Here is a 26,613-nt window from a genome sequence, read left to right as displayed (position 1 = left end):
AACGTGATTTAAGCATAGATCACATAAGCGGCACATGCACCCACAGACATGCACAGCTATGCTATCCACAAAGTCTGATTGGGACCATGTAGACCCCAGAAAAAAAACAGAAGCGATTTCACCGTGGTTGACGCGTATAGGTGCTGGTTCCCCGCGTACCCATAGTATGTCCCGTAGCTCCAAGCTCCAGTAGAGCTGCTGTGTATACTATACTGGGCCGGTATTTTGTAGCGATGCCTTTTCCGATTCTATGCTTTTTCACGATTTTAGCGCTTGGCCAGTGGTCAGAGCGACGGTCTGCCCACGTTATCAACGGGATCGGACGGCCGTGTGTGGTGGATCATATATATAGCATAGAATAAGGCATAAGGCATCGCTACAAAATAGCGGCCCTGAACACCGGCGTGTGGTTACTGAAAGAGAAACCGGCTGTGCCCTGACTTTTTGTCAGAGCTGCACTCGCTAGTATGCGGCAGAAATCGCATGTGCTGACGTGTCCTTTTTGTTGATATAGTACTTTTTTTCTTGTATCTTTTCCGTCTGAATACCCACTCACCATATATCTTGTATTGCCTTAACTTTTAACCTGACCTTTTTTTTTCTCGGTCCTATGGTGTGGTAACTGACATTGTTATCTGGATTTTACAGATCTTGCGAAAGATGCCCCATTCTGTTGGTCCTGTGTATCCGGATTCTTGTCTGTTGTCGACTTCCACTGCAAGATTTAGCTTTCTGACAAGTTCGGTAATAGCCGCGGCGTTTGTTTGGCGATGCGTCGATGCAGCCACTCATCGATGGTTTGCTGTCGAATCTTCTGTTTTGGGCGCAGATATAGAGAGAGAACCACTAAGCGATAAGCTCTTCTATCCCGAACCATATCGAACGCAACCCGCTCCCGCAAAATCAAAGGAATCTTTTTTTTTTTCCCTAAGCGAGTCTTGTTTATTTTGAAAACACCACAGGCGGGTTTCTTCATTTATAAATCTTCCTTCTTCTCACTTTCTTTCGCTCTCTCTTTCTCTCTCGACTCGTTGGCCGCGATGGAAGATTGCTTAAAATGTCGCTTCCAGTCGTCCGTGCAATTCGTCATATCGGCCATTGCCGCGCGCCGGGAGGTGAAAAAAAAAAAAAAACGAGAAAGAAGAAATGAAAGCTCGAAGAAACGAAGTGCCACAGAGCGGCGAAAGCGTAAAAATGAGTTCTGCAAGAAAACGAACAACGCCGCGACGTTGGCGAGGCCAGAGGCTGCTTGGACAGCGAAGATGAAGTGCGCATGAGCAAGGAGAAGTCGTAATAACTCTCTCTTTCTTTCTTTCTCAGTTTAGCACGAAAGAGGGTAAAGGATGAGAAAGAAGGTTTGACGGAAAAGCAGGTTTCGAAAAAAACAATGAAAGCGAAAATGTAAGATTATGAAGTGTTGCCGGTTTGTTTCAACCTGTCTCTCTCCCTCTCCCTCTCCTGTATTTTTTCATTCATGTGGAACGAACCGAAACATTAAAGAAAGAAAATCATGATGAAGGTCGGGAGAGCGGAACCATCGCATTGAATAACAGCGCACGTGGGGGCCTTTACGCCCAAGCCGAAGATAAAAAAATATAGGGGGGGGGGGAAGAAAAAAAGAAAAGCGGCGACTCGAAGAAAGCGAGAGGAGAGGATGGAAACTAAGAGGCGAAAATAATGTGTACGGCGGCGCGCGACGGTTTATTTCGGCGGAGTAGCCCCCCTTCCTGGCTTCTCTTTCATTACCTTTCTTTTTTTTTTTTTCTATCTTTCATTCCACATATTAAATTGGAAGGAGCAGTGAGGAAAAGGAATATGCCAAGCTTGGAGCGCATTAACACGGGAGGCGGAGAGGTCGGCCGCGGTGGGCGAAAGTGAACGGAGAAATAGAAAGAACTGGTAAACGAGCTGAGAAAGAAAATTTGCGAGACAGAAAGAACAGGAAAATGACTGTGCAGCGTTATGGAGGGTGTGCACTACGTACTCGCTGAGCCGGTCACTACACGGCGGCAGGGGTTCGGTATAACGCCGATTATTATTAGCCGCACTTATGTACATTTCTCGGTCTTCGAAGCTTGTGTAAATACTTTTGTGCATACGTTAAAGGACGACGTACTATGATGCTTTTTTTAAATTGTTTTTTGAATAAAAACAATTCAACGTGAAAATGGTTTCCTTCTTTATTTTCTTTTTCTTCTTCCCGTGACGTTATACATACGTGTATACGTTGTATGACTGCTGCGTCTCTCAACCGGCATCTGTGACGTGCACTTATGCGTATCATTTTTTTTCTCTCTCGTCATTAGCGTGTTGTGTAGCATGATATGCGTGACGCCAGGCAAATCGCTCCAGGATTCGCCAAAGGAAATCTCTCCCTTCTTTACTAGGCTTTGGTTTAAGTACTGAACACGGTATAATTGTCGATTAGGTTATGCAACTGCTTTCAGTGTATGTTTTTGTTCCGCGGGATACATGTTGCATTTACGTCTTCGCTCATAAGTTTCCCGTTTCCACTCTACTTACTCTATATTCCCACTCCTCCCAAGCCGAAACCATGGTGTCCTGGCACGTGGCCACTTTGCCGACGTTTCCATCTCGAAGCGCGGAACACCGGCTAAAGCAATGGTGTGCGCTGTGGCCTGCAGAATCGGCGATTCTGCGCGCTGCCAGAACTTAATCCTGACGTAAAATACAGCCATCGTTAAAAAAAAAAAAAGAGTAGCAGCAGCAATACTCAATTGAATCTCCACGATGAGTTTCCCGCAGCTGCCGCGCGGCCGTGGCTATCGTTTCATTGTAAGCTGTTTAATATAATGGCCGTACTGCACTGTCGTTTGTCCACAGTATGTTATAGATATCGAACACGCCACGTAGCTGGATACCGCCAGCCTGCTAGGTAAAACTGTGTTTTCGACGGCAAGTAAAGATCTTTGCGCATCGAGCGAATGACGAAGAGTTCCTTGGAATTGCTTCCACCGCCTCAGTGTGTGTTTTCTCTTTCTCTGTCGGTGCCTTCGACTCCCAGCACATACTGCACAGGCTCATAACGCGCAGACGCTGATGATGTATCGCCTGCCCCGGTTCCGTTCCCCCTTTTCATAAAAGGAACGGCGGAGAGGAAGCCCTGCTTTCCCGCACAAAGAGGCTGGAGCAACAAAAGAAGCGCGACTGCACATGAATGGGCCAGGGCATTTTCCTTACAGAAACTTTCGAAGAATTCGCATTCTCTCTCTCTCTCTCTCTCTCTCTCTCTCTCTCTCTCTCTCTCTCTCTCTCTCTCTCTCTCTCTCTCTCTCTCTCTCTCTCTCTCTCTCTCTCATTGCGCATCGTCCTGTTTACTGCGCTTTGCATATTCACTAAGTCCGGTGCACCGCATTGTCCTCACTCGCTCACTGTAAAACGTACCTCACTTTCTCTCTGTCTCTCAATACCTCTTCCTCTCCGCTCGAGGGCATATTTAGAGAGTTTTAGCATAGCGCTGACATTCTAGGCAGCACCTCTGGCTGGGCGACAGCTTGCGACGTTATGCTCAATCGGAGCGTTTTTGCGTATCGCGGCTCATTTTGGCGAAGTAAGTACTTTCACGGAAAATGAATTACGAGCGTCAGTTTTACGCTATATCAGGGTAGCACATTTATATTATTGGCGCACTTAAACTTTTTTTTAGCGCTCTCGTTGTTAACCCTGGCGAAATGAAGACGTCACAAGATGTAGCATCCTGCGTTGCGGTCACCCGCCCTCATTTTCCATCTAAGGACGCTTTGTTAAAATAATTTGTTAAGAGATATTTAGCGCAGCGAAGACGCATACAGCAGCGTAGGGGGTATGCCGGAACACCCGCAAACGTATACCACCGGATTAACAACACCTGGGGTGACGTTTGGTGAATTGAAATGGAAGTTTAGAGCGGTAAATAGTTCAGCGTTCACCGAGCTGGATTCCTTGCATTCTGGTTAAACAGTGCCAAAGACGATGATTTGCCAACAGACCGCTCTCGTGCTGTGCAATCTTTTTGTCCTCGTCTGTCGCTATGTTTGACCGCAACAAATCCTAGAGCGGATCTGTAGTCGGAAATCGGGCTGACCTGCGGAGCTGCTCGATTGCGTTTACATGCATTTTGCGAAGCAGATCGATGCGACTCGTCTCCACCCCTTGCAGCTAACAACTCAGTTTACACTAAACCGAGTTGACAGAGCTCGGATCGACGCTATATAGCTTTACGCGATTCGTTGTAGCGCTTACGTGAACCCAACGACCGCTTTTTGTTCGGCAAGCCGGCACGACCCGGCTTTGTCGGGTTTGTGTGAACATAGCTCGGGTTACTCGTTCCCCTTACGTCGAGGTCATTAAATCCAAGCTTGTAAAATCATTAGTTCTACCCGCAGGTGTGCAACTTGTCAGTTGTGCGCGCGGAGCTCTACCCGGGCCGTCGGTGAGGTTAAATATCCTCCGCTTGACTTGCTTTCAGAGTGCCCTGAATACTGTGGAATATCACGGCATGTTCGGTGCTGCTGAATCCCACTGTGTGTGTGTGGGGGGGGGGGGGGGGTAGTGTAGAGGCGCCTTCTCCTTGTGACTGTGTGACCTGCATGCAATGGAACTTACTTTCTTTTTATGGGGGCGGGAGGTGGGGGAGGCGCGGAGTTCAGGAGAACACGCGCAGCTCACTTTTGTATGAAGAGGGAGAATTTCTCCGGGTATTCTTGACAGCTGTCACCGACCTGTCACTGGTTTTCGAAACCTACACACCCTCGTTCCCTTGTCACGTCGGAGGTGTCACTCGCCTAGAAGCGATTACACCTCACGCTAAATACGGTCAATCGGGACGTTATAGCGGTAAGTTTACCTTATACGGCCATCCACGGTCACACACACACACACACACACACACACACACACACAAACACACACACACACACACACATATATATATATATATATATATATATATATATATATATATATATATATATATATATATATATATATATATATATATATATATGCATGCCTGTACAAATATACTGCCTTTGACCACAACTCAACCGGAAGGCAAAGAAGAGGTCGTGGAAGAAAGCTCGTATAAACGTGAAGTAAAGGAACCACGAGCTTGCAGCGGAGGCCTAAGCGCCCCCTTTGATGGAACCGCGGCGCGTGTACGTTATACTGCCAAGACCCGATGGCTCAGTGGACGCGATGCACTCCGTCTACAATACTCGGCGCTCGAGCGAGATCGCGCTGCTCCACATATATACATATACAGGCATCCCGCACACGCTGACGTATGTGCGTCGGCGGGGTTACACACTGCCTCCATCATCGGAGCAGTACAGTAGACGTATCGGAGGCATATGGGCCCGGGGGAAAGATAAATATGGGCGCCAGCGATGGTGCACTACTCTGATCGTCGGCGCAATCCCTTTCGTGCCTTCTTATGCCTGCTTAACGCGTAGACAGAGCGAAGAACCTCTTCCGTGCGACTCCGAACGGGCTCTCTCCCTCCTCGCGAACGCAGCGTGCACTGTGTCTGCAGACGCGGCCCCGCGCGGTTCATTTGCATGCGTTTTTGTTTGATCTCCCGCAACCCGATGGGGAGATCAAGAGAGAGGAGGAAAGAGGGCATGAGAGCAAGAGCGGGGGGCAGCCTCTCTTACTTCCCTCCTCGTTTGTTTTTCTTCTTGCGTTTGTCTTTCCTCGTCACTTTTACTATTATTATATTTTTTCCTAGTGTGCGATACTGGGAAGGAGTTTGCGCCTCTTCGAACCTTTTCTTTTCCTCGTGCGGCTGCAGCGAGGTTTGTTTGCCTTCGTTTTAGTCCGATCCGCCTGCGTGGCTCTTTTGAACCTCTCTCCTGTTTTCTCTTCTGGTGGGTACTTCTTGCGTCCGATTCCTTAACTCCTCCGTCCTCTTCGGACTCGGTATAGGGAGCAGGTGCTCTCTATCGCATCCTCTCTCTCGCTTTAGTTAAGTCGCTCGTCGGCGCAACCTAATTGTTTTAATTTTATTACGTCGCCTTGCCAAGCTATTCGTTGCGTTGCGCCATTCCTCGTGTAGCCATGATGGCGTGCGTGAGCCCGAGCAGCCGAATCTATTATTCTCCGTTGGTGGACTTCCGCCAGTTTTCTCGGGAGTTCATCATTTCTACACTTGGGTTTCCGACCTTTTGGTGACTTCTATGTTTTACGTTGTCTCGTTTTTTTAATCTTTCGTCGTCTTCATTTGGCACATTCTAATGAGTTTTTTTTTTTTTTCGCTTTGCTTCCTTACAGGATACTTGAACGCAACGAGGTGGTATAACCTGTAAGCCAGCCCCCAGGTTCCTCATCCGGGGAGTTATAAGGTAAGGACTGCGTCGTGCAGTAACATCCCTAACACGTTTCTTATATATATGTAAGAACAAGAAACTGCGTAACTTGCGTCTTTGCCGGCGAACGGGCTTATTATATAGGAAGCGGGGAGAGCGTTTCAATTAGGGTGCTCGCGTGGTACACGAACGACGACGAACAGGTACGAACCCTTGAGGCCTCCTCGGTGCGCACCCTGTCGTTTATCGAACTACTACAGACGACGAAGGCACAGTTGGAGCGAAATTTTAGTCGTTGTCTCAGATGATCGTAATTATAGTAATATCATGCTTACAAAATCTTAATGCGCGCGCAGAACGCGGGAGCTGCGGAAAGTAATTCCGAGACCCCTCTGCAGCCTGGAGTTGCGGTTGGTACAGTGGTGTGGCAACGAGATATTCGAGCCACGGCTTCACGTTTGGTTTCTTCGCGAGCCCACGTTTGCATACAGGCTTCGCCAAAAGCCGACGTTGAATGGGCACGTCAATTGTCGTGTGGTTGCTGATGTGACGGGGCAGGCAATTTACGGTGGTCTCTACGTCACTCGGTATACGTTGACGACATGCCCTTTGATACCTTTGACGCCATAATGTCCACTGCCGTGGGTCAGACGACGGATGCACATGAGCGTTAGGCGAGGAGAGGCTAGTCTCTCCTCCGCGACGTTTTCAGTTTGGGTAGGTGATCCGGCACAGAGGGCGAACCGGGGCACTACTCCCTTCAACAACGATTCGCGCCATGTCCGCACACAGGCACTTGGTCTGGAGGCACAGAGTCAGATGACACGCACTGCTGAAGTGTCGCCGCCGCACACTCACGCTGCTGTTGGTCACGCACGCCGGAGATGCTGGCTAAGTCTCCGGCAAACCACAGTCTGTCACAAACACAGCGAGAGGAAGTCCGAACAGGTCGCCGACAAACTCTCGCTGAAACCTTGTTGTGGCTCCTGGGAAGCGTAGCCAATTCGCCGCCGGGAGTTTTTGGGCCGCCCGGTACTCTGGGTCTTGGCAGGCGTGGCGTTCGCGCTTAGCGTCGGCGGCCCGCTCATCGTTGGTCACCCTTTGCTCGCCGAAGACGTTGGCATTCCAGCTTCTGCTGCCGCCGTTGGTCTAGACGGGTAAGCTGCCCTTCGTCAGTGAAGGCACAGCTACTCGAAGTAGAAGGGCCCGAACGGTCGGCCGCTGCATGTTCAGCTGCAGCGGCTTCTCGCCGCTTCTGCGCCCATTCTCGCTTCTTTTCTCGTTGGCACTCCTTGAATGCGCGCTCTTCCTCCTCGGAGAGGAGCGATACGCGTCCTACCCATGCTGAGTCCAAAGTGCAACTGATAGCGTCGCTGAGAGAAACGACTACGTCAGGAGAGGACACTATTGCGTTTTATTATACTTTTAGACCCTCTACTGCAGGAGCGAAGGAGCGCCGCCATCCCAGGTTTTATATATGTAGCCATGAAGGTCATGCGTCATAACATGCTCGATAAGATGATAACACTCAGAGCGACCGCCCCAACTGATAACATCACGTGGAAACAGTTGGACGACGGAGACGGTTATATATATATATATATATATATATATATATATATATATATATATATATATATATATTCCATTGTACACGGCTCTTGCCCACGGACACAATTTTCATCAGAACCTAGCCATACACAGCTTCGGTGTATAAACGAAAGAAAGAAAAAAAAAATCTTGGTAGAAGGAGAGGGGGATTGAGCGGGTAAGAATATGAGCAGTTGAGAAGAGGGAGAGAAAGGAAAAAAAAAGAAGTCAAATCGACGAGCCGACGTGGCACATTCGCTGGCCCGACAAACAGGAGCCCCGCAGAAGTAACGGGCGGGGGTGTCGTATTCCCGTTAGGCTGTTTTTTTTTTCTTTTTTTTTTCTACGGCGAAATAACGGCCCGACCCGCAAAACACGCAAAGGTCCGTCTGTCGGCGCACTGCCTCGGGGGTGTAGCTGGTTGAGCGGCGTTGTATACCGCCGAAAAGGCAGGCGATCGTCACTTGCGCTTCGAGTTCGAGGCGCCCAGAACTCGGCGAAGTTGTACGCGATCGTGAATGCTCACCGATCGAGCGACGCGACGCGGCTGCGATCCAGCGGCGTATCTAGAGTGCCGCTACTGTAGACAAAAAAAAAAAAAAAAAAAGGATTCTTTATCGCTGAGATACCCGCATGTTTACATTCCTGCTCTTTTGCACCAACGCCTGGGTGAGTTGGTGTTGTGGCTTCGGGGTGGAGGACGAGAGACGGATTCTTGGAGCAGACGAAGGAGAGGAAACGGAAAGCTTTTACAATATGTAAAGATATAGTAGAAAATGGCGTACAAGTAGCGGTGAGAGCGCACCAAACCGACGGGGCGGCTAGTGGCAACTCTCCCTCCTAACAATGGGCCGGTTCTGCCTTAAATCCCTTTGGCGGCCCATCAACAGCAGGAACGAGGCGGAGCGCGTGTTGACGTCACCCGCGTCGCGTTCCTCTTTCGTCGCGCTATAAGTCTCGGTGCGGCACACCATCAGACTCCTCAGTTAGACCCACGGAAATAGGTCGGCAGTTACGTCGAACTTTGAAGGTTGTCGGTGACTGTTAAAATTGAAGCCCAGCACAAGGGCAAGATAGGCACGCAGTGTGGCATAACGGTTGGATACCATGGTACAAAATGGGTTGATTGGTGTGAAACGCCGATAAATAGGGCGAATGAGATTTTCCAGCGTGTTCATCCTCGCGATATAACATAAGCGCACCTTTTCTTAATTCTGCTTGCTTCGTCTGCGTCCCCCTCCCCCCCCCCCATTTTACGCTAACGTCGTCTGCTCCCTCCTTCATGTCTTATGCGCTGTTTCTAAGTATGAAATAGACCTAGCCAACGAGCCCAAATCACCACCTTACGTCGAACTGAAGTAGTCCGGTCGCTTGAGTGCCTGAAAGATTGTAGAAGTCTGATAATCACCCTTGCGACGTTAATTGCTAGCGTCCCTTGTCTTTAGATGCGGAGGAGGAGAGTCGGCCTCGTAAGTGTGTCGCCATCATACTCGACATGTCCCGCTATATGTATATAATAATCATCTTCGAAACAAGCTCATCCCTCAGGAGCCGGCTCTGCTCGTAGCGCTTAGCCTAGAAAAACACCGTTGCTTGAAGAATATGTCCCATTGAACGCATTGGAATTAAATGACGGGGTTCCAAAGGCCTCGTGTACTCGCAACTTCACGCTCTAGCGATTCAACGCCGTGCCTCGTTAATAACGAGCACGACCGTCGTTCGAAGGCTGCCCCCCCCCCCCCTGCAACTTGGTACTTATTTGTTATTATTTTTTATTGTAGCTTTCTTTTCCTATATCCCCGGAGATGGAGTGGCTGATTTTCTCGCGTGTAGGCTGAGAGGATGCCGGAAGTGCTGTAATTGTAATCACGAAGCAATGTGCTCAGCAAACTGCAAAGACACCAGTTCGGCTGATGTTTAGAAGAAACGTGCAAGCAAGCCTCCGCAGTCTACTCCCTCCCAATTTAACACATAGACGGAATTTGTCGATAGCAAACAAATCCTTTCGTCCCAATCAAGAAATTTTTGCACGTATACCCTCAGAACGGGACCACGTTGCGTTCCAAGTGTTATTTGTAGAAGAGCGAGCGGACCCCGCTCTTGGCTCATCCAAACGAGTCTTGGGGAGATAGGACGCCGTATGAATCACTACCGGTGTGGGTCCGGCGCCAGGAAACACGAGCGTCGCCTCTCATGGCGGAGGCTGCCGACGCTCACGGAGCCGATCAGACGCGCCGATCGAGACTCCTCTCCCTGTTGCGGTAGCGGTGCCGGGCCCGAGCTCTTCTATTACAGCTTGAACAAATCATATAGGCACCGATGCCCGCAGAAGCGGTATATGCAGTTCTCGACCGACAGGGGGAACGCAGGCTGCTATGTCGCTGCGAGCTGCATCGCTTTCGCTGTTTACAACCGCCACGCGGCGCTGCAGCACCGCCCTCGCCCGCTCCGAACGCCGAGACTCCGGTAACCTGAACCCAAACAGAGCCGCAGAGCGTGGATAGCGTCAGCGACTCACGCAAGCAGAACACCTGCAGCCACCAAGCGATACGCTTCGTATATAGAGTTGAATAGAACTTCCTAAAGACATAACAAGAAGTGAACGTATCATTATTTCCGAGCGGCACCATTTGTTCGACTACTGATGGCTAAATTCAAGCCTGCGTCTTCCGGTGACCATCAGATAACGTCAGCAGGTTTAGCCTTAACACAAACATCTACAACTATGAATTATAGTCCGCGTCCTGCGATCCCCGCAGTAAGGACTCGCGTTGCCCCCTCCCCCCCTATTTTTTTTTTGTTTACTTTCTCGTGTCCTGGAAGTCTGTGTGCGCGGTCTCTCTCTCTCTCTCTCTCTCTCTCTCTCTCTCTTCTCGTTCTGACAGGTCTCTCTGGCTTTCTGGCAAGGGGATTCTGCGAGGTGGGTTCTGCCGGCACGGGTTCTTTGATTAAGCGCGTTAATCTTGCACGAGGAGGGAGAGCTCGCGTTACCCGAAACCGCGCTGGAGTTATGCGCTGTTTGGATCGGACTGCTGGTACGATCTGTTGGGAACTCGGCGCTGACGCCCGTGGTTGTACCTGGGTCGCAAGCCCCAAGGGTAGCGTTGGCCTGGCGGCCTGGGGTACAACTGGAAGCATCCGAAGGTCCCGGCAAAGCATGAGTCGACTGGTAACAACGAAACAACTTGTTTATTTTAACATCGCAAAGAGTTGGCGGTCAGGTTTGACCGAAGTAGAGAGACGGGAGAGCACTTCACTCAACAGAAGAAATCGGAGCCCTCCTTTTTGCGTCCGGGGGCAGCTGTTTTTATACTCTCGCAGTTGAGGGCAAGAAGGAACCCCTCAAAAGACGAGCACGTGAATGTACAATGGGCTAATGGTGACGCACACTGTCGTAGCGATGCCGTAGCACCATGTCGAGCACGATCTCGTAGCACCCTGTCGTGGCGCTGCCGGTCGGACACAATGACTGTAATGAGAGGATGGTCCCTGCTTTGGCATCGCCTGTTTCGGGCACAATGACTGGAACGAGATCCCTGCTTTGGCATCGCCTGTTTCGGGCACAATGACTGGAACGAGATCCCTGCTTTGGCATCGCCTGTTTCGGGCACAATGACTGGAATGAGATCCCTGCTTTGGCATCGCCTGTTTCGGGCACAATGACTGGAATGCGAGGATGATCCCTAGGCGGTCGCATCGCCGCAGTCGCGCCTGGAAACACCTGGCGATGAGTGTTGCGGCGACGACGATCGGGCCAAAATGTCTGCCGCCCCGCCGCAGTCGCGCCGGCAAAACCACGTGTCGCAGGCGAAACGCAACAGACCGCCCCGCCGGGGGAAGGAGATCCCGATGGACAGGGGACTGCATCCGCTGTCCGGAGGGATGTCGCTCGATGATGCTCATAACCGAAGTCGGGCGTCCCTCGACGTTTCTTGAGCGCAGCGCACAGAGAAGGCCTCGTTCTCTTGTTCAGGTTCGCACGGGACACTGCAAAGTGACTTCGGGAGAGTTCACATTTTTGTTCTCGTTCCCGGCAAGCGTTAGAACTACGCTGAAACTCAACCGCTCAGTCAGCAAGCACGGCACAACCCTCACTAAGCCCTGCCAGGCTCTTTCCCCTTTTTATACCACTGCCTAGTTCCTTACAGTAGTCTAGCATCACTCAGAACGCGTCCACAAATTGGAAAATTGCACTAGAAAGCATATCATCACTTTGAAACACTAAACAAAAGCAATATGTTAAAAAAAATCCTGCCTCAGGAAGAAAAACATCAGTAACAAACAATTTTGAGGCTGATTCCTACGTTAGGGGCTTCGACTTAAGCCATCGGCGTTACCGTTGAGACTCCCCTTTTTGTAACGCACCTCAAAGGAATATTGTTGTAAAGCGAGGCTCCAGCGCAGGAGGCGGCCATTTTTGGGAGAGATGGTCTGCAGCCATTGGAGAGGGCAGTGATCCGTCTCAATGATAAACCTCGAGCCGGCTAGATAGCATGACAATTTCTGAACGGCCCACACGAGACATGCACACTCTTTCTCGGTGGCGCTATACGCCTGCTCACGACTGGTCAGCTTACGACTAGCATACAGGACGGGGTGTTCTACTTCTCCATTTTCCCGTTGGCACAGTACAACGCCCATGCCTCGCTCACTAGCATCGCACTGAACAATGAACCCTTTTGTATAGTCTGGCGATCGTAGCACAGGCTGGCTTGTTAGGGCACTCTTTAGGGCGCTAAAAGCTCTTTCCTTTGTCTCGTCCCAGACGACTGTTTGAGGCTCTGTCTTTCTTAGAGCATCCGTCAGGGGAGCCGCGATATCAGAGTACCTAGGGATGTACCTCTGATAGTAGCCGGCGACACCCATGAACGACCGAATATCGGTCTTGGTGCGCGGTTGCGGAAAGTCTCGCACAGCGGCCACTTTTATTTCAGAGGGGCGGCGACGACCCTGACCAATCACGTGACCGAGGTAGACAACCTCGGCCTGTGCTAACTGGCACTTAGGAGCCTTGACTGTCAAGCCTGCTTCGCGCAGGCGGGTTAGCACTGCCCGCAAGTGTGTCATATGCTCAGACCAGGATGCGGAGAATATCGCTACGTCGTCTAGATACGGTAAAGCGAATTCTTGCTGTCCCCGCAACACTTTATCCATGAGACTTGAAAAACAGTATGGCGCGTTCTTCAAACCAAAACTCAACACTTTAGGACGGAATGTTCCCATTGGTGAAATGAACGCCGCATACCTACTAGCCTCTTCTGTAAGTGGAACCTGCCAATAACCCCTGACAAGATCTAGGGTGGAAATAAACTGAGCGCTACTAACTTTCTCAAGGCGCTCCTCGATGTTAGGGATCGGATAAATTTGATCCTTAGTGATGGAATTAAGCCTGCGGTAGTCGACGCAAGGACGAGGTTCCTTGCCCGGTACCTCAACTAAAATCAAAGGGGAGGTATAATCACTCTCACCTGCCTCAATAACACCGAGCTGTAGCATTTTCTTTACCTCAGCCTCCATAATATCGCTCTGGCGGGGTGACACCCGATACGCCTTGGATCGTACTGGCTCTGTGGAGGTAAGTTCTATATCATGAGTAAGTACAGAAGTCCTACCAGGCCTCTCAGAGAACAGACCTTGAAACTCTTGTAATAGCTGGTGTAGTTCGGTTTTCTGCTCAGGCGACAGCGGTGCTTTACTGATAAGGTCACTAATGACTTGACCGGTGTCTTCCCTGTTCGTCACTGAGCCTAGTCCTGGAAGCTCGACCGGAAGCTCTTCAGGAACGTTTACCATCATGCACACCACTGCTTCCCTTGGTCTATAAGGTTTGAGCAGATTACAGTGGTAAACTTGCTGTGCTTTCCGCTTTCCTGGCAGACTTACCACGTAGTTAACGTCCGACAGTTTCTGAACAATTCGTGCTGGGCCCTCCCACTGCACGTCTAGTTTGTTGTTTAGCGATGTACGCAATATCATGACCTCATCGCCCACCTCAAAACGACGGGCCCTGGCTGTCCGATCATAATAAACCTTGGCCCTCTGCTGGGCCTTTGCCATTGCTTCACCTGACAACTCCTGTGCCCTTCTTAAGCGTTCGAGGAGCTTAAGCACGTACTCCACCACGACTGGGTCGTCGCGCCTGCCTTCCCACGATTCTCGAAGCATGCGAAGCGGAGACCGAAGCGAGCGACCGTACACCAGCTCAGCTGGCAAAACCCCGTAGCTGCATGCGGCGCGGTCCTTAATGCAAACATCACCCCAGGCAGACACAGCTCCCAGTCAGTTCGATGTTCAAAACACAATGCTCTCAACACGCGCTTCATGACGGAGTGGAGCTTCTCAACGGAATTCGACTGTGGGTGGTACACTGAGCTGTGTAGCAGCTTTACCCCACACCTTTCGAGAAAAGTTGTCGTCAAAGCGCTAGTAAACACTGTGCCCTGATCTGATTGAATTTCTGCAGGAAAACCAACTCGCGCAAATATGGACAGTAGTGCATTAACTATCTCAACTGAGCTGAGTTCTTTAAGCGGCACTGCTTCAGGGAACTTTGTCGCTGGGCAGATCACAGTCAAAATGTGTCTGTACCCCGTGGCTGTTACCGGCAGAGGTCCCACAGTATCAATAACGAGCCGTCTAAAAGGCTCCGTAATGATAGGTACCAATTTCAACGGCGCCCTCGATTTGTCCCCTGGTTTGCCCACCCGCTGACAAGTGTCACATGTCCTCACGAAATGGTCTGCGTCCCGAAAACACCCTGGCCAATAGTACTCTTGCAAGAGACGGTCCTTAGTTTTCTTAACTCCTAGGTGTCCGGACCACGAACCCCCGTGTGACAAGCGCAACAGATCCTGACGATAGCATTGAGGCACGACCAGCTGATCGAACTCCACTCCTCGGCGGTCTAGATACTTCCGGTACAGGACTCCACCCCTTTCCACAAAACGCGCAGTTTTCCTGGCGATACCTTCTTTGACATTGCAGCGCACGTTTTCCAGGCTGCCATCCTTTTTTTGCTCGGCTATCAAAGCCGTCCGGCTGACTTTTAGCAACCTATCAAGTCCGTCTGACGTAGGCGCGATGAGCAAATCAGTAGATAGCTCTTCTAACTTTCCCGCGTCGGGCGTTTCCTCTCCAGTATCTGGCGCCTTTAACGTTACAGACTCTAGTTTATTCAGTTCGGGCGTGCTCGGCATATCAGCTTGCTGCGCCTCTGACCCTTTTTCGTTGTTTGATAACGTCGGCCCCGCAACTACCGCCTTTGCAGGGAGCTCCCGAACCTTCGATCTGGTTAAGGCCTGAACACTAGCTTCACCAAACAAAAGCCCCTTCTCGCGCAGGAGGTGATCGGACCTGTTTGAAAATAGGTACGGGTACTGGGGTGGCAGCATAGATGACACTGCCGCCTCTGTCTCAAGCGCTCCGAAAGGTCCTTCAATAAGCACCTTTGCTACTGGCAGACACACGCTATGAGCTTCCACGGCTTGCTTGATCCACGCGCACTCGCCCGTGAACATATGGGGTTCTACGTAAGATGGGTGAACTACATCCATCGTAGCTGCGGAATCGCGAAGCACTCGGCACTCTTTCCCGTTCACGAGGAGGTCTCGCATGTAAGGCTCGAGAAGCTTCATGTTCTCGTCAGTGCTGCCTATTGAAAAAAACACAACTTTTGGTGTCGTTTGCGGACACTGCGCCGAAAAGTGACCCGGCTTCTGGCACGTATAACAAACGCGCGCTCGCCTCATCTCGAACCGCTTTCTGCGTTTGGCTGCCGCCGTCTCTTTACGTTTGGTCGGACTGCTTTCACTCGCATCCTCACCACGCGTGTCCCCCTTAAATCTCATGGGTGTGAACTTCGGCCTCTCAAACTTCGAGCCAAATTCACCCTTTTGACCGTCCTTAGCTCCGCGAGCCCGACGCGTCACAAACTCCTCGGCTAGCTCAGCGGCTTTAGCCACCGTACAAACGTCTGGCCTATCCAAGACCCAGTATCGCACGTTCTCCGGTAACCGACTATAAAACTGTTCTAGCCCGAAACACTGCAGAACTTTATCGTGGTCACCAAACGCTTTCTCTTCTTTGAGCCACTCCTGCATGTTCGACATAAGCCTATACGCAAACTCTGTATATGACTCACTTCTGCCTTTCTCATTTTCCCGAAACTTCCGACGGAACGCCTCCGCAGACAGCCGGTACTTTTTTAGAAGACTCGATTTCACTGTGTCGAAATCCTCTGCCTCCTCTCTATCCAAGCGAGCGACTACGTCGGCCGCCTCGCCGGGTAACAAAGTGAGCAAGCGCTGTGGCCACGTTTCCCGAGAGAACCCCTGCTTCTCGCACGTTCGCTCAAAGTTAACCAGGAACAAACCAATGTCCTCTCCAAGCTTAAACGGCCGCATCAGGTCAGTCATTTTGAACAATACGCGTTCTCCTGCACCGTGTGCCTGACTTCCATTACGAGCGCGTTCCATCTCTACCTCAAGACGCTTCATTTCCAAAGCGTGTTCGCGCTCTTCTTTTTTCTCTTGTTGCTCTCGCTCTTTCTGTTCTTTACGTTCACGCTCTTCTTTTTCTTTCTGTTCTTTAAGTTCGCGCTCCTGTCTTTTTGACCTCTCCTCAATAGTCTCAAGGCATTCCGACAGCTCGTCATCCTCAGCCTCTAACTCAAGAATAGCCTTTAGCAGTTCAGGTTTTCTTAGTTTGTCTGAGACATCCAGACCCAACTCTCTTGCAAGCTCCAACAATTTCGGTTTGCGCAACGACTTCAAATCCATGGCTGCTCTGAATGCTGCTTTCTCTACTGCTTACTATTGTCTTGCCGCAAACTAACCCGGCAGCAACGACAACCACAATTACCAGCTCTGTTTCTGACACTAACAAAAGCCTGGCAAAGCTCAGAAGAAGAAAGTCCCGCACTCACCAAACCTCGCAGGCAGGAATTCCGCGTAGTCGTTCCGCTGCAGGCAACCAGTCGTCACACAGGGCTCGTTGCACTGCTCCCGGATCGTCGTTGAGCTGCTCAGCATACCGTCAACTGCATCTCTTCGCTGCTGGCCTCCGTTGTCGCGATCTCACCGCTGGCAGACAGTTGTTTGAAGTCGGAGGCGATCCCACCGCTGCCACCAGATGTTTGGATCGGACTGCTGGTACGATCTGTTGGGAACTCGGCGCTGACGCCCGTGGTTGTACCTGGGTCGCAAGCCCCAAGGGTAGCGTTGGCCTGGCGGCCTGGGGTACAACTGGAAGCATCCGAAGGTCCCGGCAAAGCATGAGTCGACTGGTAACAACGAAACAACTTGTTTATTTTAACATCGCAAAGAGTTGGCGGTCAGGTTTGACCGAAGTAGAGAGACGGGAGAGCACTTCACTCAACAGAAGAAATCGGAGCCCTCCTTTTTGCGTCCGGGGGCAGCTGTTTTTATACTCTCGCAGTTGAGGGCAAGAAGGAACCCCTCAAAAGACGAGCACGTGAATGTACAATGGGCTAATGGTGACGCACACTGTCGTAGCGATGCCGTAGCACCATGTCGAGCACGATCTCGTAGCACCCTGTCGTGGCGCTGCCGGTCGGACACAATGACTGTAATGAGAGGATGGTCCCTGCTTTGGCATCGCCTGTTTCGGGCACAATGACTGGAACGAGATCCCTGCTTTGGCATCGCCTGTTTCGGGCACAATGACTGGAACGAGATCCCTGCTTTGGCATCGCCTGTTTCGGGCACAATGACTGGAATGAGATCCCTGCTTTGGCATCGCCTGTTTCGGGCACAATGACTGGAATGCGAGGATGATCCCTAGGCGGTCGCATCGCCGCAGTCGCGCCTGGAAACACCTGGCGATGAGTGTTGCGGCGACGACGATCGGGCCAAAATGTCTGCCGCCCCGCCGCAGTCGCGCCGGCAAAACCACGTGTCGCAGGCGAAACGCAACAGCGCTTGCTCCCGAGACCCGGCTGAAGAGAACCGTTCCTCTCGTTCCCGGTATTTCCTAACTTTCCTTCAACCACATATATATATATATATATATATATATATATATATATATATATTTATTTATCATACCCTCAAGGTACGGTTGTACATTGCAGAGGGGAGGGGCAAAGTAAGTAAATACAGAGGCAATCACAAAATAAGGAGGGAAGGCAAACAACATGGCCAAAAACATCGTATACAAAACAAGAATGGTAAATAGAAACTTGTGAGCGTGGCAAAAATACATGGCGGAACAAAATAAAGAAAGGAAAGAACATACGATATAAAAATACAAGCAATAATGTAAAACAATGGCATAAAAGCAGTTATTATACAGAACAAGCAAACGCAACAATTATTTATAACATGAAGCTTTGAAGTGTGCTTTTAAAGTTATTGGTGTCAATAATGCTTGTAAGTAATGCGGGTAAGTTATTCCAATCTTTGCTCGTTTGGGGAAGAAATGAGTATGAAAAGCCGACGGTGTTGCAGTGCGGAATGTTTACCTTTTGGCGGTGGTCTATGCGAGATGAAATGTATATATATATATATATATATATATATATATATATATATATATATATATATATATATATATAAGCATCGTCATCTCATTCATGCGATGATCGGGAGCGACAGGTGACAGCGTGGATTTATCAAGCAAACCTGATGCAACGAAGCGGCAGAGAACTCAAAAGCGTGGCAGGTGTTCCAATGATGTTTCGAAGCCTACTGTGCATACCGCTTGGCTTTCACAGGTCGAAGTGAGGGCGCATGCTCTGGACTCAGCTATCGTTCTAGCTCACTGTATAGTGCGCAGTCGCAGCGAACCATTAAATCGAAAATAGCGTAACATAACCGCGTTGTTACGTAATATCTCGACGTGCAACGCCTGTTTATGCAAGCAGTAATTGAGTTATTCCTGCTTGCAGTGCATGCAGGACAGGGGTGATTGGAGATCGCAGGTAGTGCCTTCGTCCTGCTGTGGACATAATACAGGATGATGATGATGATAATGACGACGACGACGACGACGATGATGATGCAAGCAGTAATAGCCTGACCTATATAACGTGTACGTGCGAAGTAGCACGCCGACAAGCGCTTCAATGCAGGACTTCTGTTTCTAGCGGTGCAAGCCAGATATGCCGTGGACGTGATTGCAGGTTCCGCACGTTTTGTGTTTGTGTCCTGTCCGTAAGTGCGTGTAGTCTCTTTAGGCATCCATATCGCCCCAAAACCTGCCGCGTTGGTCGCATGACCAGGCCAGTACATCCGATGTATATTAATAGTAATCTATATCTCCGCCTTCTCGTGAACAGGTGTATCCGCGGAGTCAAACTGTTTACTGTGCATAGCTCTTCAAAAACTCTGACTCCTTACGCATGAAACATGCGCAATGCATCCGTATAATGCGCCCTCGTGTGCTATGCGCAAATTTTAAATCTAAACCACTCTGGACTCTTCTAAAACAATTTTGCAATAAACAAAGATTAGACATGCTGACTTGCATTAACGATAACTTGGAGTATATTAGGGTGCCGGGTAACTTGGATTGCTATTTCAGCTGTTGCAATGACAACAGCACTAGCACTGCTTATCCTACTTTTTGTATTTGTAAAGATTATAACTGCGCACTGCACGACGTCCTCACATCGCGAAAGCTAGCACGTCTACGCACGTTTGGTCCTCGAATCCGTTGCCTTGAAACCGCCCCCGTTCGAACTCCACCGAGAATTACAAACGCGGAAAGACGAACTGCTAGACGAGTCAACTTCGTGGAAGTATACATTATAGTGCGGGTAGGAAGTGCGGTGCTCGTGTAGCCTGAAATAATAAATTACTAGGTGGGCGCGGGATTATATATACTGAATGTGTATACGAAGCCGCCCACGGGCCACCACCGCAAGGGTCCCCATAACGCACCCGTCGTTGAAGAATGTCGCCCGCCCGTCGGATATGGCATGCTTGCAAGGAGGTGGTCTAGGTAGCGTCAGCAGCAGCAGCAGCAGCAGCAGTAGTTGTGCAAGCGCGCATTATAAGACCCCGCGTGCGCGCGCGGAGGCAAATGCGAGGCATTCGCAACCGGCACCGCCTTCGTGTTTTTTTCCAAGAGCGCTTTTAAAATATTTACCGCTGTGCCGCGCGCGTTTTACGTTGAGTGCGAGCAACGCGCAGAGCGAAAGAGGCTTTTCGCTCAAGCCCTCCTGAAGAGAAAGATAGAGAGGAAAAGAAGGCGAACCGAATATGCTGACGATCTGTTTTTGTCGATCTTCTCGTCTCTTGCGCGCTGTTTCACTTGGGTGCTCCATTCCATAACTCCCTCTATCTCTCTTTCCTTTTTGCGTGCGTGCGTGTGGGGAGCTCAAGCCGCTTTCAGTTCGCAGTAGCCCTCTTTTCCTATTCCTTGTTTATTTTTTAATCCGCCTCCTACTGTTAAACATTTTGTACGCAATAGGCAGTGCGCGTAAAGTATATTGTATGCTCACACACGGCCCTTTCTATAGAGCGCGTATGTGTATCTACATATGCGTTGTGTCTGTCTATTTTATATAGTCTCGCGCGATTCGGTCGTGTCTCGGCAACGTCTCGCGTTTCATTTTCTGTTTACGTTTTCCTCTTCCGGGTTATATGTATACGGTCGTAAAGCGCAGGCGCGAAATGGCTCCCCCTCCCCCACCCACACTGCCACCCTGGGAGCAGCAGCGCGGTACCGTGGAACCGTGTGTAACTACGCGCCCTTTGCCTCAGCCATGGAGGTCGTTACCCGCGCCGCAAAGCGCACCTATTGCGTTTAATATTGCCTCGTGCGCCAGTTCACGTACGAATTTAAGCGCGGCGCGAAGTGCGCCGTAAAACGCACACGCACCGCGACGTAAGGGACTTTGATCTTAGTCGACTGGCACCCGCCGGCGGTGCACGTTGCGTTCTGTCGCTGAGGGCGAGGTTGCGAGGTCGAGTCCCGGCAGCGGTGGCCGAGTTCCGACGGAGGTGGGACGCCAAGAACGCTCGTGCGCCTGGACTTAGGTGCATGCTAGGAAAAAAAAAAAAGAAAAGGTAGCCAAAACAGAGCTTGGAGCCTTTCTCTGCGGTGTAGATCTGCCACAGCCCATGCGTTGCAGTTGAACGGATGAGAGTCCGTGCACAGTGCAAACATTCAAGCGAGTAACAATAACTGACAGAGTTTGACCATGAGCTTTCAGGGGCACAGTTGAGGACTGAGGGTTAGTTTAGAGCGTTTTATTTTTTATTATTTTTATTCTGCTCTCATCTGAATGCCGAGCCGGAGATTCGCACCCGGGACCTATAGCGTATGCCAGCAGAACGCCACGGCCAGCCAGCCCAACCCAAACGCTCCTGCGGGTTGTGTCTGGTCCACAGCGGTGAAGCACCTTTTTTTCCGCAAGGATTAACGCCTGGCATGAGACTTGCCTTCGCTCAGACCTGTTGCGCACAAGGGCATATGCTTGCTGAGCGCTTCGCAGAACTCCTGCTTGTCATTTGCTCTGGGTCTCGTGCGGCTCTTCTTATATAGAAATACTGTAAATCAGCCTGTCGGCCTCTCCTGCTCTCTCGTCGCATCGTTCCGTCTTCAAGGGCAGACAAGCGCTGCGTCATTGGCGAGCCCTCACTGTCCGGGCGCATCAGACAGCCAGCGTCGTTTTCCTGACAGACCTATCCGAAACGGCGATTGACGTCACTGTCAAAGACACGCATGTATATGCATGCCGTGCGTGTCTGCTTACCCATAGCCCGCGCACTGGCTGCGTACAGCGCGCTTGTCGAACAGAAAATGCCAGTGTCGAAGCGCACGGGCTGATCGCTGCAAGGACAGTACTGCGTTTTACCTTGCATGCCGGAACCACTCCGTCACTGTGTCCTCGCGCGTCCACTCTGTCGCGAAAGGCCAGCTGGACGTGCATGGAAAGCACTGAATGACGCGTTGGAAGGGGGGAGGGGGAGGGCTTCGAGATATTCGAGAACTTGTTCAAGCGAAAGCTACCTGTCCACCGCGAATGCGTATGGAATGCAAGCGAGATAAGTGAAAGGGGGAACGGGGAAAGAGAGGACGCGTCATGCGTACGGACGATATGCGTACAGTCGGCGTCAAAAGTGCACAGACCGCGTGATCTGAGAAGAAAGCTTCATGTATCCGCGCACACAGGCCTGGATACGCAGCTTGGTATTCGGATTTGCAGCTTTCACGACACTACTAGACGCGAACAACAGAGTGCCGTACGGTTTTACCGGCCACTGTCAGAAAAAAAAAAAAAAAAAAAAAACTCGAGAAAGTCAACGTTTGTTTTCTCTGACTCCACGCTCCGCAAACATTTCGCGCCGGTTGTACATTCCTCGATCGCATCGGCACGTTCAGCAGGGTCGAGCCCATGGAATGCCTATTATATCTTCGCAGCGCTCTGCATGAAACAGACTTCGCTCGTGTTTAGGAACTTTCTAACGCACAAGCGCACAGTCTTCTTCATAAACAGAGAGCATTGGACAAGTTGATGTATGGTACGGTCATGGCTGGAGCAGCGCACGGGCCCCAGAAACAGGAGGGGGCAACAAGCACAAAAAGATTGCATCATTTCTTTTTTTGCACAATTGATGAAAATGATGATGATGTCGATGTGGTGGCGGGGCAGTGAATTGTTTTATTTCGAAACAAAAAAGAACATAGAAGAAAACTGTCCAAGTATGGGACACTGTAAGTACATGCCTTGCAGTGCTGCGACCGCCCAGACTATCCCGTCAACAGAGCTGGTAGCACTCCCGTTCCAGGATGTGTACACGTTCCCTTCGCTTTCAGTAGGATGTTGTCACCTGCCCGACCAAGTGTCCGAAAACTGTCTTAATCGATGTGGACCTAGGAACGAAAGTACATTTACGAATGTTTCTTACACTTGGCGTTAGCGACTTGGTTACGTACGTGCTGTTTATAGAAAAATTTTGGAAAGTACCAGATGCAGCAGAATGATTTTTTTTCCTTCATGAGCGTTCAAGCAGAAATCATGTGACAGCGTACTTCCGTCCGTTGGACAAATCTGATCCATGAAGATTCTGATCCATGATCCATTTCCACGTTACCCCGCTACGCCAAAATAAATTGCATTTATTTTGTCTTTATATGGACATCCCACCCAGGTGAATTGAACCACACCTGACGCACAGTTTTCTTTATTATTCTTTTTCTGTATTTAATATGGGTTTGTTTTTATTTGTCTTATGTGGAGGCCTATTCATTCAAGCGTGCAGGTCTGTAGTTATTAATAAGCACCGCGAAACACTCATGCGACTGCAACGTGTCATGATGTATGCATCCCTTCACGTCCTGGACTGCTTAAGAAGAAAGAGAAAGAGAAAAAGAGCGCCCGAGAAAAAATGCACCACAGGGCAACTTCCCGGAACCACGCGCCGAAGAAAGATAGTTTTGACGCGAAACGTTATTACAATTTTCTTCCCTCGAGATGACGGCTTCCCCACAATGCCCATTCATTCCACTTTCTGCCTCAGCTGCGCATTGCGTGCCTCATTTTCGTAGCAAGAAAGCCGGTCCCTCTCTATTTCATTTTCTTTGTTTGTTCCTCTCCCCTTCCCGGTGTTTGTGTCATCGCCCAACCAAGCTGTGCGCGTTGCCGATGCTCCGAGGCTCTGTTTCTGCCGCCGCTGCATACTTCATGAAGTCTGCTGCCCGTTGCGCTGTAGTAGTCGGGAACCGCATTCCCGAATGTTTGCGTTGCTCGGCGTAACCATCCCCCCACCCCCACCCCGCGCACAGCGCGGTTCCTTGGCAGAGGTATATAGTCGCGGAATTACGGGAGCATCGCAAAGAAAGCTTGAAAGGGAGAGCCTGCATGAGGCTTCTTTGATGTCGCCCCACGAAAGCCGAGCTAAGAGAGGCGTGCGCATTCCCGAAAGGAGACACAGCTAGCGCTCGAACGAAAAGGAGAAGCAAGAAGACGCAGAAGGAATGGTGATGTAAGGAGAACGAAGGAAAAAATAAAAAAAATAAAGGGCGAGTGCGCGAAGGAGGGATGGGAGAAACCGTTTTCTCCACTTTCGCCACCGCCGTCTCTGTCATTCCTTTCGACGGCGGTGGCAGCGGCGGCGTGCCCGCTGCAAAAAGAGAAACGCTCGCGCCCAGCTGAAGAAGGCACGACCGACCGACATTGCCGACCATTTGCGTGAACAATGGGCCGGAAAAAAAAAAAGAAAATAACGTAGGCAGGAATCTCTCAGCTTTCGCTTCCTCTGCCGTGGTGCGCCTCTTTGAGAGAGGGGCAAGGGGAGGGTAGGTGCGCGTCTGGAAGGGAGGGGAATAGGGACGGTTGTAGTTGCAAAGGGAGAAATAACAAAAAACGAGCCACAACGCTCTTGCTCTGCAAGCGCCGCTAAAGAAGACGGAGAAATGGCGTTGTTGGGAGATGGAACGTTGCGTGAGGAAGTGTTATTTCTTCTTGTTCGAAGAAAGAAGGTGGAGAGGATGGCGTTTCGCGGTCCGGACCACGTGGTGCGGACGGCCAGCGCCGCGGAAGGCGGCAGACGGGATTGGAAGGCGGCTGTGGTGGTGGGCGAGGGGAGCGCTGTGCGGGCGAACTTGTAGTGCTCGCGGGGCGGAGGCCCGTGGCGTCGAAAGTGTGGTCGAAAAAGCGGGCTGCAGTGTAGCGCCGACAAGACGTCGTTGCCTTGTGTGTTTCGTGTGAACAAGAACAAACGAGCGAACGCTTGGTGCGCAGTGCCGGTCTAAACTTGGGTCTACACGCTGTCGCTGTGCCGTTGTTTCTGCATAGCGTTGCAGAAGAGTTTGCGTCATGCTGCGGTACCATTACACGATGGCTTCCCGTGGCGATGCGTATGCATGGTTCGTTTGTTAGTTGTTTTCTGTTCCCCCACATGGACTTTAGCGTTCAGTACAGAGCTAATTCTCCTCCGTGCTCACTAACCAGTTGTTCGCGCAGCCAGAGTGTGCAGGAGAAACCCCCCACGGGCACTTCGACTGTGTGCGCTTTCTCAGTATATATTTCATAAATAGCTCGTGGCTGCTTCCGAGGTCGACGGTGTCAATATTAGCATCCTTACCGTTCGACCAAAACAGAGGGCTCCTATCGCACCCAAATTGAGCGACTTGAGCTGTCGCTGAAGAGAGCTGGACCCACGGTTCTAAAGGTCAGCCGCTCCGGACGTAGTCTCTATGGCGTTATAGCCACGTGCGCGTAGGAACAATTTTTTTCCCCTAACACATTTGCGCAATGTGTAGACAGGAACACAGCCACTCGGCATAACGGCACATCCTTATCTCGCTCGAAGCCTATCGTCAGCCGTCCGCTCCGGGCGATGCGCACCTCCTCGCGCTGCTCCCCGCCTGGCACGCACAAAGGGGGCGTCTTCTCGTTGCTTCCCAGCGCGAGGAGCATAATGGCGTAATGGAGTCTGCGCTGCGTGGCGGCGGCGGAGGAGGCCCCTGTGTGCACCGGTTTGGGGTCTTACGTCAGAGTCGGCTTGCGCGTGGGTCCAGATAGCGGTGCCAACACTGCTGCTGCTGCAGAGGCGGAATATTACGCAGGAAAGGAGGAGGAAAAGAAGGAAGGAACAAAGAAAAGCATCCGCTGAGCGTGCTCGCGTGTATATGCGTGTGCGCCCGCCCACCGAAAGACTGGGGACCGCAAGGCGACCGTCTCTCACTTGTTCTCTCCATTTTTCTCGCATGTGCCTGTGTTTCGCATTGCGCATCTGCAGTGATGTACCTACGACCAAAGCGACGAGGTCTGTGATGCAAAGGAGGCAGGAAAAAAAAAAAAAAAAAAGCAGCAGAAGACAATCAGCAGACGGCAGCGAAATGATGCCTCGAGAAGGAAGGCGCAAAGAAAGGGAACTCTGAATTCAAAATGTTTTTTGTGTGGAACGAACAATAGTTGGCAACGGCGGCGTGTTCGAATCGGAATAAGCGAGCGAGCGCGGCCGAGAGTTTGTGAGAAGGGCTCTGCTCGTTGAGCGCATAAATTCGTGTGCGTGCGCCCGCGCGCGCGCGCCTTTCAAAACCCCGGCCCACGCGTATGTTGTGCGTGGCTGAATAACGTTTTCGTGTCGCCAGCGAGCCATGTTTACGGCTTTGTTCTTTTCGCCGTTTCGTTTCTGTTTGATTGAAGAGTCAGCTTCGCGCATGTATGTCCGCAGAATAGAAGTTCTTTTTTTTCTTTTTTCCTTTTTTTTTTCGGGGCGTCTGCTGCGACTGCGCTGCAGCGAAGCCATACAAGCGTCTGAGGAACGGGAAATCTCACAGCGGCGATCCGCGCTCTTTGGTATTGATTCCGCTTGGTGACATGTTGCCGCTAGAGCAAGCCTCCGCTGCTGTTACTCGGTCAGTCTATTTTCGTCGCCGCTGACATTTTTTTCAGGAACGCCTTTGAGCAGCCTCCGGCGCATCAGGGTATTATAGCTAGTGGTACTAATGAGAACTATTTTACAGAAGGCTCCTTACAATGTGTAGTCGTCGGCGCCTTACTTCTTCGTGCTCTTTCATCCGAGTGGTTCACAGCAAGGTGTGGACTCGTAGCTGTAAGGAAACTATTAACACTGCAGCCATTTTTTTTTTTTTTTTACTGCGATGATCAGAGGCCTTTCCGTGCCAGCCTAAGCCGTTTGAATGGCTTACAGAGCAACGGATACCGGGACCTTGGCCTCCAACGTCATTTATGCAGAAAACACCTGTACAACGCTTAGAGACATACACAGAGTGAGGTCGA

At 50.7% G+C, this 26,613-nt stretch overlaps 1 protein-coding gene across 15 annotated transcripts in view; it reads left to right on the top strand.

Moving 5' to 3' along the window:
• LOC142575352 (uncharacterized) overlaps positions 1-26,613 on the top strand; it is a 219,151-nt gene that overhangs the window by 58,226 nt on the left and 134,312 nt on the right. For all 15 annotated transcript variants that reach the window (XM_075684647.1, XM_075684646.1, XM_075684644.1 and 12 more), the window contains one exon: positions 6,271-6,341. The gene's annotated coding sequence lies outside the window, so the exon portion shown is untranslated. The remainder of the gene's footprint in view (positions 1-6,270; positions 6,342-26,613) is intronic.

The sequence above is a fragment of the Dermacentor variabilis genome, chromosome 3 (genome assembly GCF_050947875.1).
Source record: "Dermacentor variabilis isolate Ectoservices chromosome 3, ASM5094787v1, whole genome shotgun sequence".
NCBI classification, from domain to species: domain Eukaryota; kingdom Metazoa; phylum Arthropoda; class Arachnida; order Ixodida; family Ixodidae; genus Dermacentor; species Dermacentor variabilis.
The sequence above is the reverse complement of the archived record's forward strand: the minus strand, read 5'-3'. Positions and strand labels throughout refer to the sequence as shown.